Source organism: Callorhinus ursinus, unplaced genomic scaffold (genome assembly GCF_003265705.2).
Source record: "Callorhinus ursinus isolate GAN/ISIS: 27379988/994484 unplaced genomic scaffold, GSC_fseal_2.0 scaffold3, whole genome shotgun sequence".
Lineage (NCBI taxonomy): Eukaryota > Metazoa > Chordata > Mammalia > Carnivora > Otariidae > Callorhinus > Callorhinus ursinus.
The window spans coordinates 24,460,891-24,473,003 of NW_027397065.1; the positions used below are offsets into that span (position 1 = coordinate 24,460,891).

Sequence of the window (12,113 nt, forward strand, 5' to 3'; positions counted from 1 at the left end):
GGATTTTTATGCAGGAAAAGGATTTTAGTAATTACAAGCTTATTTGTGGTTGAGAATCTATTAAAAAATAAAGTGAAGCTGTACAAAGGAAAAAATCTAAGCAAGAAAGTTAGACATTAATCTTCACATCATAATTATAACTTAAATACCAATATATCCAGTGGCCTTATCTGAAAACATGAGTACTGTTTTCTACAGATAAGGTGGCTGTAATAATTAAGAATATTTATTTTGCTGTAGAATTCTGCAGTTCCAATGCTAAAAAAGAAAACCCAGGTATCATAATGTTCCTTCCAGAATCTTTTCTTGCTGGATATTTAGAGATAATTCTCTGAAAAGAGTAAAATCAAATTATACGCAAAGAAGAATAGAATGTTAGACTGTTGAGGAAAGACGTCCCATTGAGAAAGCATTTGTGAGGGTCTTGGCTGCACTTTGAAGGGAAATTTTTAAATTACAGTGTATAGGTGGATGGTCGTTACCACAAGAATAGTCAGTCACTGAGAAATATGAGCTAAAGAGAGGGAATTTCTTGGAGTCATTTACTGAAGTCAATACCGTTTAACCTTAAAAATTAAGATAATCCAGGATTTACTCACCAGCTTATGAGTGGTAAGGATTCTATGATTGAAAGCATGATTAGTATAGTAATGTTATTAGTAGTAACTGTTAATTATAAAAAAAGAAAATAACACAATTAGTTTTCAAGATATTATTTTCTCCAGTCATGAATACAGATAAATACAAGGCAATCTTACCATATACAAAAATTTCCAGATAATCATGGAACCCCCCCCCAAATTCAAGCAAAAGGATAAGGGAGAAAGGATGTTTGCAATATAGACAGCAAATAACGAAAGTGGCTAACCATTGCTTAGAGCCTACTGCAAGATGTAAAATGATAGCCTATCACAAAAATCCTAGGATGTCAGCGCTATTATTGTTCCTATTTTACAGAATGAGAAAACTGAGGTAGAGAGAAGTACTGTAACTTGCTCAATGTCACACATCCAGTTAATGACAGATACGGGATTTGAATTCTGGCAGCTTACACTCAGAAACCAGACTCTTAAATTCTACAGCATACTGTTTTCCAGGGAGCAAAATTCCAAAAAACTGTTCATTCTGAAAAAGATAAATGTTTAGATGTTGGTTCACAACATAAAGCATTTTCTATAACATACTCAGTTCAGTTAACAGCATTAACAATTCTACTTTAAGAAATCCCAGTTCACATTAATTAGATTTGGTTGTTCATTAGTCTTTGCTAAATGTCTCCAGCCTGGGGTCATACCATGATTATTGTGTAGAGCGTAATGAATGTTCAGGCCACCTGGAAGAATCAGTATACAGAGAAATTTTCAGGACTTGCCTGGAAAAAGTCTTCCCATATCATCTGGGACTGGGTGGTCCCAGATAGCAACTATCCTGCTGTGCTTCTACATGGGGCCAAATCTCCACCGAGATCAGGAATCTATACAATCAATCACTATATCTTCAGCTGACTCAATTTTGCTTAAAAAATTTAAAAAAAATGATCTGGCAGGACAAAAAGTCCAAATGAAGTGGCTCAACACTATTACTAAAGATCCAGGTTCTTTCTCTTTTGTCACTCTGCCATGCATAGTGAATTGGCTTTGTCTTGTCATAAGATAGGAGTTATAGCTAATCTTATAATGTCCAGAGGAAGAGAAAACCATCTTTTCTAGAAGACCTTTTCTCATGGTTTATTACTAGGTCACATGTTTACTCTAGGCCAATCACTGGCAAGAGGAAAGGAGCTGCTATGATTGGCTGACAGAAGCCCTATAACTGGGGAAAGGACCTCTCCCTTTAGTCAGTTGGAAGAAGGATGGACACTCAAACACCATGATCTGTCAGCAAAGAAAATGGAAAGCGATCATGGATGGGCCACAAACCGTGTGCACTAAAGAAAGATTGATTGCTCACTTTGAGACTGTTCACCTGTAAGTTAAAAAGAAAAAAAAAAACCCTACCTTCAGTTCCAAAAGATATATTAATAACCCTGTCCATCTTTCTGGTTATGAGAAAGGTTCACTGGTGTTTCCTGCATTCGGAGACATTTTTTATGTTCCTAGCTCTAATTTAACCCCAAGTTCTCTAACTTTGCAGGAAAAATATTATGTAAATATGACACTCGAATACAGAAAGCAGGAGCAGGATGCACGGACTAATACCTCCGTAAATGAAGCGGGAGAGAAGAACCTGAAGTCACTCAGTAGATGCGTCAAATAACTCTGTAATGGATTGTCTTTCTTTCCCAGGTAAGTTCAAAATCTTATTCCAGGTAGTGACATGAGAATAGTGGAAAAAGCATGGTTTGGGATTTCCAGGACTCAAGTCCACATCCACTTTTGTCTAGGTGTGTGTTCTTAACTGACACTCAATTTCCCTTTCTCCATCAGTAAAATAGGAATAATGAAAATCTATGACAGGTTTGCCATGAAGCTCAAATGAGATATTATTTATAAAAGCACTTCATCACTTAGGAATTCTGTACTTTCAGTTACAAGTAACAGAAAAATCAAAATTCCAACACTTTAAACAAAGAGGAGTTCGTTTCTTTTTCTCATTACAAGATATCTGCAGGTAGGTAGGCAGCTCCATGACATCAATGTCTCAGGATCCTTTTATCTTTCTGTTCTAGCTTCCTTAGCAAGTCAACTAATTGCTTCATGGTCACAACATGGCAGCTGGATCTCTAGATGTCACTACGAAGTTCCAGGCTGAAAGAAGTATGTATGAACTTTGTCCATTCCCTTCCTCTCAGAACTCTCTCAGCGGACTTTCACTTTTATCTTACAGACTCCAGACCTGGGTGACAGGGCTGTCTATCTGCAAAGGAGGCTAGAAAAGCATTTGGTTTTTCAGCCTCTATAGTAGCAGAGAGCCAGGGAGAGAAGGAGTTGGATAAGATAACAGGATCTGCCACAAGCATTTTGTAAAGTGAGAACTCTGGTTAAATGTTTAGTTGAAAGTTTCCTGGAAGTAAATCAGTCACTAAATACATGATGGATGAGAAATAGTAGAACAAATAATAACAAGAGAAGGTTAAAATATTAGCTTAGAAGGATGCCTAGTTTCTGTCAACATCACTATGGTAAACACCACTAGGTCAAAATTGTTACCTCCCTCACAGGAAGACATATCCAAAACAAGCCTCCAAATGAGATGCTACAGAAAGCATGGATTAACTGGGCACCATTCCCTACTCTTATCATCATGTTTTACAAGCAGATGAAATCATCTGTGCCCTTTCCCACCCCCTGTTTAGTATTTGTCAGTAGAATGGAGTGTCGAAAAGGACTTACACTGCCTAAAACATTTAGAAATAAAAATAGTGTGCTAAGGTACCATGACCTTTTCAGTATGCTAGATTTTCAATTGTTCAGCATCCCTTATTCTTTTTCCTGACTCTTCTTTATGGGAGAAAAAGGTGAATTGGCACCTAAAGTATGGAGTACTCACAGGAACAAAACAGCACATCATTAAAACAATTCAGAGGAAACCCTGCACTGCTTCAGAGTGGCAGGGGAACAAAAGAGGGTAATTTCATTAATTGTGACGAGGCTGGGGGAATGGATTTAGAAGCCTGCCTTACCAATTTTCCTCTAGTGTGCTTTATAGGTGCCCTGGTCTGCATGCAAACATCTATTCTTGTTCAAAATGTAACCCTCTCTATTCCCAAAGAATAAAAACTAATAAATCCCCCGATAGTATTGCTAGTCTGCTTTTCTGAAGGAAAATGGTTGCTTCAGTATCATTGTGGTTCCATGACATCTCTTGGAAGAAGCCGTCTGGGGATGCTCAAGCCCCTCCTCTGGGTTTCCCTAGCACTCTACAGGTGCTCCCATGTAGAAATTACCACATAGTATTCCAAGTTTCTGTTCACTCAGTTGGTCTCCCAGATGATTCTGATATTCCTGGAAGGCACTTAGCACATACCTGGCATACAGGAGGAATTCATGAAATGTTTGCTGAATAAATGCCACCCTGTGTCAAGAAGCAGGCCAAATCTGCAAGCAGAGGCTTTCTCTCCTGCTCATCAAAGGTTCTCCATCTCTGAAGAGCCTTTAGGAAACAGCAAGCATGTTCTATGTATGCCTGGTTGTGCCACCATCTTCAAGTTTGATTCCGAAGCTGACTTTGGTACAGTTTTCTCTACACTACAGAAAATTGGGATGACTACCTAAGAGTTCCACAGATGCAAACAGCTCTATAGCCACTCTGTTATCTTTCTTACAATGAAAGAGGAGGCAAGGTGTCATTCTCAGATAATACTGGTAATTTTAGAAATCAAAATAAAGTTTAGAAATCCAGTGTCTTACACTTGTATTTTTATCCTTCTCTTTCTTGATTCATTCCAGAGGGGGGTAGCTCCAGAAACTAATAGCCAAGGATGGTTAGAAAGAGCCAGTCTTTTAACAGGTCTTTGCACATTCACCATAGCTAGATATCTGAGCAGAGCAGGTACCGGTATATGAGACTGTATGTATTTAGGAGGGGGGAGGAAACACTATTTTTCTATCTGATTCTGTTAAATAAGAAAAGGGAGATGGGTAAGAAATAGCACGTGTGGTAGGGAATGATAAAGCATGTTATACTGGCTAAGAGCGAGGCCTCTGGAGTGGAAGGATCCAAGTTCAAATCCCATATCTGCGACAGTGGCTTTGTGACCATGGTCACTTAACTTCTCTGATCCTTACTTTCCATATCCAGAGAATGGGGATAATGATAGTATCTACATCACATGGAGATGAGATTGTTAGGAGAATGAGATGTAATGTACAGGGTTTGGCAATTGACAGATTCTCAGTAAGCATTAGCTATGTGACAATGACCTGCCATTGCTCTTCTTAGGAGGTTGAACATTTAAAGGAAGCACAAGGGTCAGGAGACCTGAGTTATAGACTCCAATCTGTGACAAACTACAGACACAATGATGGGCAATTCTTAGGGCTTTAGTTTTCTCATCTAATAAATGAGAAGGATTTGGGTGAATTATCTCCTACCTGATTATTCTGGAGTCTCTGGCTTCTAGAAACCAGTGCAAAACAATCTTAACACTTTTCTAAGTATTTTCCATGAGATTGGATATAGCAAAGATCAGTTTCCTGGGAGCATCTCTCAACAGATACAGGCTTCAAGTCTGCATGAGGTCCATGCCCACAAAAAAGGAACGTGTATTTCCAAAGCACAGCTATTAATCCTGTCTGCCAGCCCACAACTGAGCACGAAAGACATTGAGAACAACTGCTAGCTGGCTCCAACCCCTCCACTGTCCTGAGAGCCACTATTTTTGGGTTCCTGAACCCAGTTCCAACATGAGTGGGGAGGGGGGAGCCTTCCCACACAACATCAAGCAATTTTTAGACACCAGCAGGTTGTCTGAGAATTCAACTCAATTCTGACATTAATTCAGAGATAGCATCAGATTCCACAGGTTAAAGGTTCAGTCCTACAAGACTCCCTATGCCCTACCTTCAGACACCAGTCCTAAGCCCAAGGTTATTATTTGTACTCTTCTGACTATAAATCAGAAGCTCCCCAGAACTCCTTCTCAGGTTCAATCAATGAGCTAAAGCAGCTTACAGAACTGAGGGAAACATATGTACTAGTTTATTAAAGGATATGACAAAGGATACAGACGAACATCCAGATGGAAGAGATGCAAAGGGCAAGGAATGTGGGAGGGGGTACACATAACTCCTAGTTCCTCCACATGTTCAACAACCAGGAAGCTCTCAAACTCAGTCCATTTGGGTTTTTATGGAGGCTTCATTACATAGGTGTGGCTGATTAAATCATCAGGCATTGGCAACTGATTCAACCTCCAGATGCTCTCCCTTCCAGACCTTCCCCCTTCTAGAGTTTGAGACAGGACTGAAAGTTCCAGCCCTCTAATCAGGTGGTTGATTCTCCTGGCAACTAGCCCCCATCTTTAGGTGCTTTTAAAAAGTAGCCTCATTAACATAACAAAAGATCTTTATCATTCTTATCACTTAGGAAATTCCAAGGGTTTTAGGAGCCCCGCCAGAAATGAGGATGAAAACCAAATACACAAATTTCTTATTATAAATCACACTATCACAGCCACTTAATTCCTTCCAGCCTCAAATACCTCTTTTCCTTGGTCACTATCCAGGGACACCTTTCTGGTCATGCTTCACCACCTAATCCTTATTCTATAAATCCAATCTCCCATTCTCCTCCTCCGAACTCTTTCCTTGCGCCCCTTACAGCTCCTTTTCCATGGCCTGGAACCCACCCACCTCCCTCCATCCTCAACTTCTTCAGGCAACCTTTCCTCAGTATTTTTACCTCCACTGACATTTGGCTTATAATCACCAAATCACCTTATATTACCACTTGTACTGCAACCTCTTGAGTGGAAGCTGCTTTTTCTCTCCCACACCTGTGTAGCTCAGGATTGGGAAGGAGAGTCTGCGTCTAGTCGCATCTAAATAAAAACTCTTGTCTCTATGAAGCTCCTGACAACTAGACACAATCTCTGTCTATGGCTTCCCATTACTCATTAATGGGTGATTTTGGCAAATAGTTCACGGGTCTCCCCCTCTACCCCAATTCCTGTCACCATTCTGCAGAATTCAAATGTATATGTGGCTGCCTTGTCCAGTACACAGCTTCTCAGGTCCAGGACTTGTGTTTGCATGAACATCTCCTCTCCAGCTGAGTCACTCAGTTCCATTTTCACATCTATACCTTGTCACGACCTGAAATTTTGCCACTTCAGAAATTTCTAATTAAACCATCCTATGCTTCAATCACAACTCCTTGTTTTTTAAGATTCACTATATTTACTTTCTCTATAATTGGTCATTTACTTTATCAAAACAGCCAGTCTCTTGACCCATCTACTTTCTCTTTACTCACAGGCCTTTTCCTGCTTGACCTTTCTCCCAATCAACTTTTAAATTTCATGGTCCACAGTTTCAAACACTCTCTTGAGAAAATCCTAAGTACTTTGTTGCAACCACCTGACAAAATCCCCATCCCAGATGAATTTACTATCTGTCTGTGTCTATTCTTGAGCTGTTCAACACAGCTGTAGAAAAAAAATGATACAACCAGACAAACTGATATCAGCATAAACCCATGCTTTCAATCAATCAGGATAGACTAGGTTATGCTGTGGTAACAAACAAAATGAAACAAGATGAAGGAAAGCAAAACATCAACAACAAATCTCAAACATCAAGGGCTAGACACAGTTTATTTCTTGCCTATGCTCTAAGTCCAGAATGAGTTGGCAGTTGGAGTTCTGCTCACATTGGTCATTCAGGGACTCAAGGGAATGGAGGGTCCATCTGAGCTGATGCTTCCATGGTCATTGTAACAGAGGCAAGGGGACATGGTGATAAGGGCACTGGCTTTGAAAGGCTTCCGTTCATCTTATATTGACCAAAGGAATTCAGGTGGTCATACCTGAGTTTAAGGGTCTGGAGAAGTGCAATCTTACCATGTGCCAGGAGGGAGAAAAAGCAAATACGAGTATTTATGACTAGCTAGTGACTGCCACAGTTATCAATCTCAGCTGCTCCTGATACTCTTAATGTTTCTCCAATTAGCTTGCTTTCTTCATGGCAAGGGTTTTTTTTAAGGTTTTTATTTAAATTCCAGTTAGTTAACATAGAGTGTAATATTAGTTTTAGGTGTACAATATAGTGTTCACACTTCCATACAACACCCGGTGCTCAACACAGCTTCCTTTATTCTATTCAGCCTCTGACCCTGCCTCATTCTCGTGCTCCCACAACTGTATACGGAGAGAAATGAGACTGGTCCTAGGACAGTGCCTGTGGAAATCTATCATCTCTAGTTTTCTCATCATTAACACCAAAATAGTAGCAACTGGCAAGCTTACTTTAAGGCCAAGGAAGTGTAAAAATTAACTGAGAATGTATGTGAAAGTACTTTGAAAAGTTAAACATTATATTTTGTATTGTAAGATATTATTATTATTTCAGAATACATTACATGCAAAAAATGCAAAAGGGGGATATGAGTGTTACAATGATTTAGAATTTAAGTTCCATGTGGGCTGACTTCTTTTGTTTGTTCACTGATATATTCCCAATGCCTACAGTGTCCAACACATATTTGGCACTCAATAATTATTATTGAATGAATTTTTATAAAATATGTGATCTTATTAGGAAGATAGCATTGCTATTGTAGGATGTTATATTTAATTTTTTTTTCCAGTGGTGTTGAGAAGTAATTGACATATATTACCGTGTAAGTTTAAGGCATACAGCATGATGGTTTGATTTACATATTTTGTAAAATGATTATGGAAGTTAAATATTTTTTTATCTAAGTTCATATACTAGGAACTATTACCTAGTGCTGTATACAATTGGATATTTTTCTTTATCAACTATAAAATTAGGACAGTGTGTTGGGAAGTGTAGGGGGCTGGTTATCTCAAATTGGATCTAAAGTCTATCTAAAGGCATTTTAGAAATAAAATTTTGCTTGTTCAATTTTCCATATTCTAAATGCTGTTCAAATTCATATGAGTTTTGCATGTGCATAATAAAATATTGTCATTATTGTAAATTTAAAATGCATTATTTAACATATGGGAAACACTTGCCAAAACTGTTTTCATTATATTTTAGACAAGGCCAATACATTGATGTATGCCATGATAATTTAACAGGAAATATTTACAACTGATTTTATTTTAGTTAATTGAATGCAACTCAATATTTATGCAGTAAATTAGTCATTTTTTAGCTTATATAAAATAATTCTTGTCTTCATTTTTTAAAGTTACATTACATAGCAGTAGTATACATGAATTAATATGCAGTTATTATTTATTTGGTTTCCCTTATGAATGCACTGCTTGTTAACATTTTTTAAAAACAACTATTTTTGAGTTACTAATCTTTGAAAACATAAGTCTGAGCAATTTTTTTCAACTTGCAAAATTCAAAAGGCCCATTTTTCCTTTTGTTGAAAACTTTTTTCATACATTATGGTTTACTCTGAATGGACATTTAAGGCAAAGTGACCACCATAAATGAGCAGCCTTCCTGAGAAGTCACATCCAAGAGTGACAGCCACAGAACTGCTTGGTTATTACAGAACTTTGTGCCTCATTGTCAGTTAGGCCACAGATGTCAAGTCAGTTGGATTTATTTTGTCGCCAAATCCCCCAGAGTCTCAGGATTCTCCCACTTCCCCGCTGTTGCACAGAGATCATTGAGATGCTCCATTACACCTGCTGAGGGCAGCATTGATTATATCTCTTGACCAAATTCTCCTTATCAAAATGATCTCTTATGTTCTCTACCCTTACACCTTAGGAGATATCTTGATACTCATTAATAAGCAAAATCAAATTAAGCTGTTAATGAACACTTGATGCATTTCCCTTTAGTAACTCAAAGCATGCCTAAGCATCTACCATGTGCAAGGCTCTGGGGTGTATATAAAAGGAGTAAGAAAAAGATTTCTTTAAGGATATCTACCTGTAGATTTAGGCAATATACAATTTTATTAGATTTTAAAAATTGAACTAAAGGTAACCAAAATTTAATCCTGGGATCTGTGTATACACAAGTGAATAAGACTCATTCTGTGCCCTCAAGGAACTCATGGAACTATGGGGCATAAAGGGCAAATTGGTGCCTGCAGGTCCATTCCTGCCTATAGATTCCTTCTGGTTTTGATTGACACAGTGCTTTAGCAAATTTGAGACTAAACTTGAAATTGAGATTTCACATAAAAATCTGACTTTCCAGTTTCTACAGAAAAATCATAAGATCTGCCATCACTAGTCCCACATTCCTGGCACACTCACCCAACAGCCTCCTCATTTTGACAGGGTATGAGTTTTCCAATTGCCACAGTCCCGACCAGTCCCTCCTTCTTCCTGACACAGAGGTTGAGTCTTAGTGGCCATTTATCAATGAGTTTCAAAAAACACTAGAGAAATATTTTTAAACCTGTGCCTATATCAAAAATGGAAAATGAAAGGTCCAAAGGACGATGTTTTAAGAAAAATGGAAGGGAGCATATTCCTTTAAAGAAGTAAAAATAATCCAAGGTATTTGATGTGCAACTAGTAGGCCTTTGTCATTCATTTAAGTCACCTGCTTTACCTCCTTATGCATTTGGATTTGGGGCCCCTGGTTTAGGGGATATCAGTATAAAGTACAAGATGGGAGAAAGAGAAGAAATTATATGAGATTATGAGAAGGAGGGAGAGTGATAATTAGTGGGAAGTCCAGAAAGGCTTCAATTAGATGGTGGCATTGTGGGTAGGGTAGTAAAGATCACTCAGAGAGAAGCATCATTTTGAAAAAAGTCCTGAAGGCAGGACAGCATTTAGTGAATATTAATGAAATAAATGGTAGTCAAAGTAAGCAGCCATGGAGTGGGGAGGGGTAAATGGGTGATAATACTGAAATTGTAAGATCTGATACATAAAATACAATGTTCTTTGGGGCTATAGGGAGACTAATGTTGAGTATCTCTTATCCTTCTGATAGCACTATCCTATAACCATCATAGATCATTTTTATTATATTTTTCAGGTCACCCTTGAATAAGGCTGAAATACCACTCCATTTTTGGGTGGTGCCAGCATACAAGGCAGAATCATCTCAAAATCAGGCCCAAATTGTGTCTTTATCAGCCAACTGATCATCAAGAATTCACCCAAGGATGGTAGGTGTGGGTCAAGGAAGAGATGACAAAGCAGAAGGACTAGGTGCCATGGAAATCAGAGCCAACTACTCATGTAGCTCGTCTGTTTTCAAGGCTTTCTTGAACATGTTCTTGTTTATACTACTTCCACTTGATTATGGAGTGCTTCTGCCCATGCCCAAGTTTGTGACTCTGTGAATTTCACAATTTCCAGTACATGGTGGGCAGCTCAGGTTATATGGTTGGTTGATGGACCATGTTTAGTCATTCAGTTTCTATTGGGTCCAGTTTTACTCCAAGAGTTATTTCTCAAAAGGAGAATTATCTGTGGAAGAGAACATGGTTTTCACTTTACAACCCCAAGGGTTGCATTGCTATTCTCTTATCTGGATTTGTTGGAGGCTTAATATAGCATTTCTACTTGCAACAAGTGTTCTTTATGGTTTGATATAAAGAAGAAAGCATTTGCCAGATCAATAGTGGCATATCTGATGCCAGAGGAAGAATTAATTTGCTCCAGAAAAAAATAGCACATTTGAGGCAGTAATTGTAACTGGTGTCACAACCTGATTAAGTTTATGATAATCTACTGTTTTTCTCCAAAATTCATCTTTCTTCTGCACCAGACAAATAGAGGTGGTTTATATGAATGTGATAGGAATTGCCACCCCTGTATCTTTCAAGCTTTTAGTGATGATATTAATCTCTGAAAGTCTCCCAAGATTGTAGAATTATTACTAATTTAATATTTTGATATAAAAGGGACAGTTCCAGGGGCTTCCTTTTGGCACTTCCCATCATAATACGCTCTCACTTCAAGGGTCAGGAAGTGAAGTCTGATCGGTTGCCAAATATGTTTTTGGAGAGGGGGAAAAGAAACCCACAAAGCTAGATTTACAGACCCCATGGGCCCTGTGAGAGATGGATTCAAGCCAAAACTCCATTTATTATTTGACATCCCTAAGTCCTCACTCTAACTGGTGAATCCTAAAATTTGCGGGTTAATTTCAGAGCCAGTGTCCAAAAATCTGAAATTGTCTGGCTATTTTCCTTTCCTCAGGGTAGATGATCATCCTGATGAATTGATACTTTTCCTTCTGGGAAAAATTAGAAGGAAATTTCATAGTATTTTCTTGTTGTAGTCTCATTGGGTCCTTCCTCAAAAGTCTTAGTCTCCCCTTCTTGTAAGGGACCCTGTTAACTAGCTTAGGCCTGAGAACTGGTGAGTTGATGACTTTCTACTGTGGCTATTTAGTCCAGATATCTGTCCTATAGATTTAATTTTTTTAATTTTACAAATGAACCAAGACTTTATTAGGTTGACAATGCATTTAAGTCCCAGAGACACTATGATCGGAAAGTTACTGCCAAAGATCTCTGTAGATAAAATCACTTAGATTAGGACTCTG

General features: G+C 38.4%; 1 long non-coding RNA gene across 1 annotated transcript in view; it reads left to right on the forward strand.

The window, feature by feature from the left end:
• The first annotated feature begins 1,841 nt into the window (after positions 1 to 1,841).
• Positions 1,842 to 12,113, forward strand: part of LOC141371800 (uncharacterized) — a 69,171-nt gene continuing 58,899 nt past the window's right edge. Inside the window, exons 1-4 of the long non-coding RNA XR_012377034.1 lie at positions 1,842 to 1,967; positions 2,134 to 2,285; positions 2,669 to 2,756; positions 10,593 to 10,725. This is a non-coding gene — a long non-coding RNA (uncharacterized lncRNA). The remainder of the gene's footprint in view (positions 1,968 to 2,133; positions 2,286 to 2,668; positions 2,757 to 10,592; positions 10,726 to 12,113) is intronic.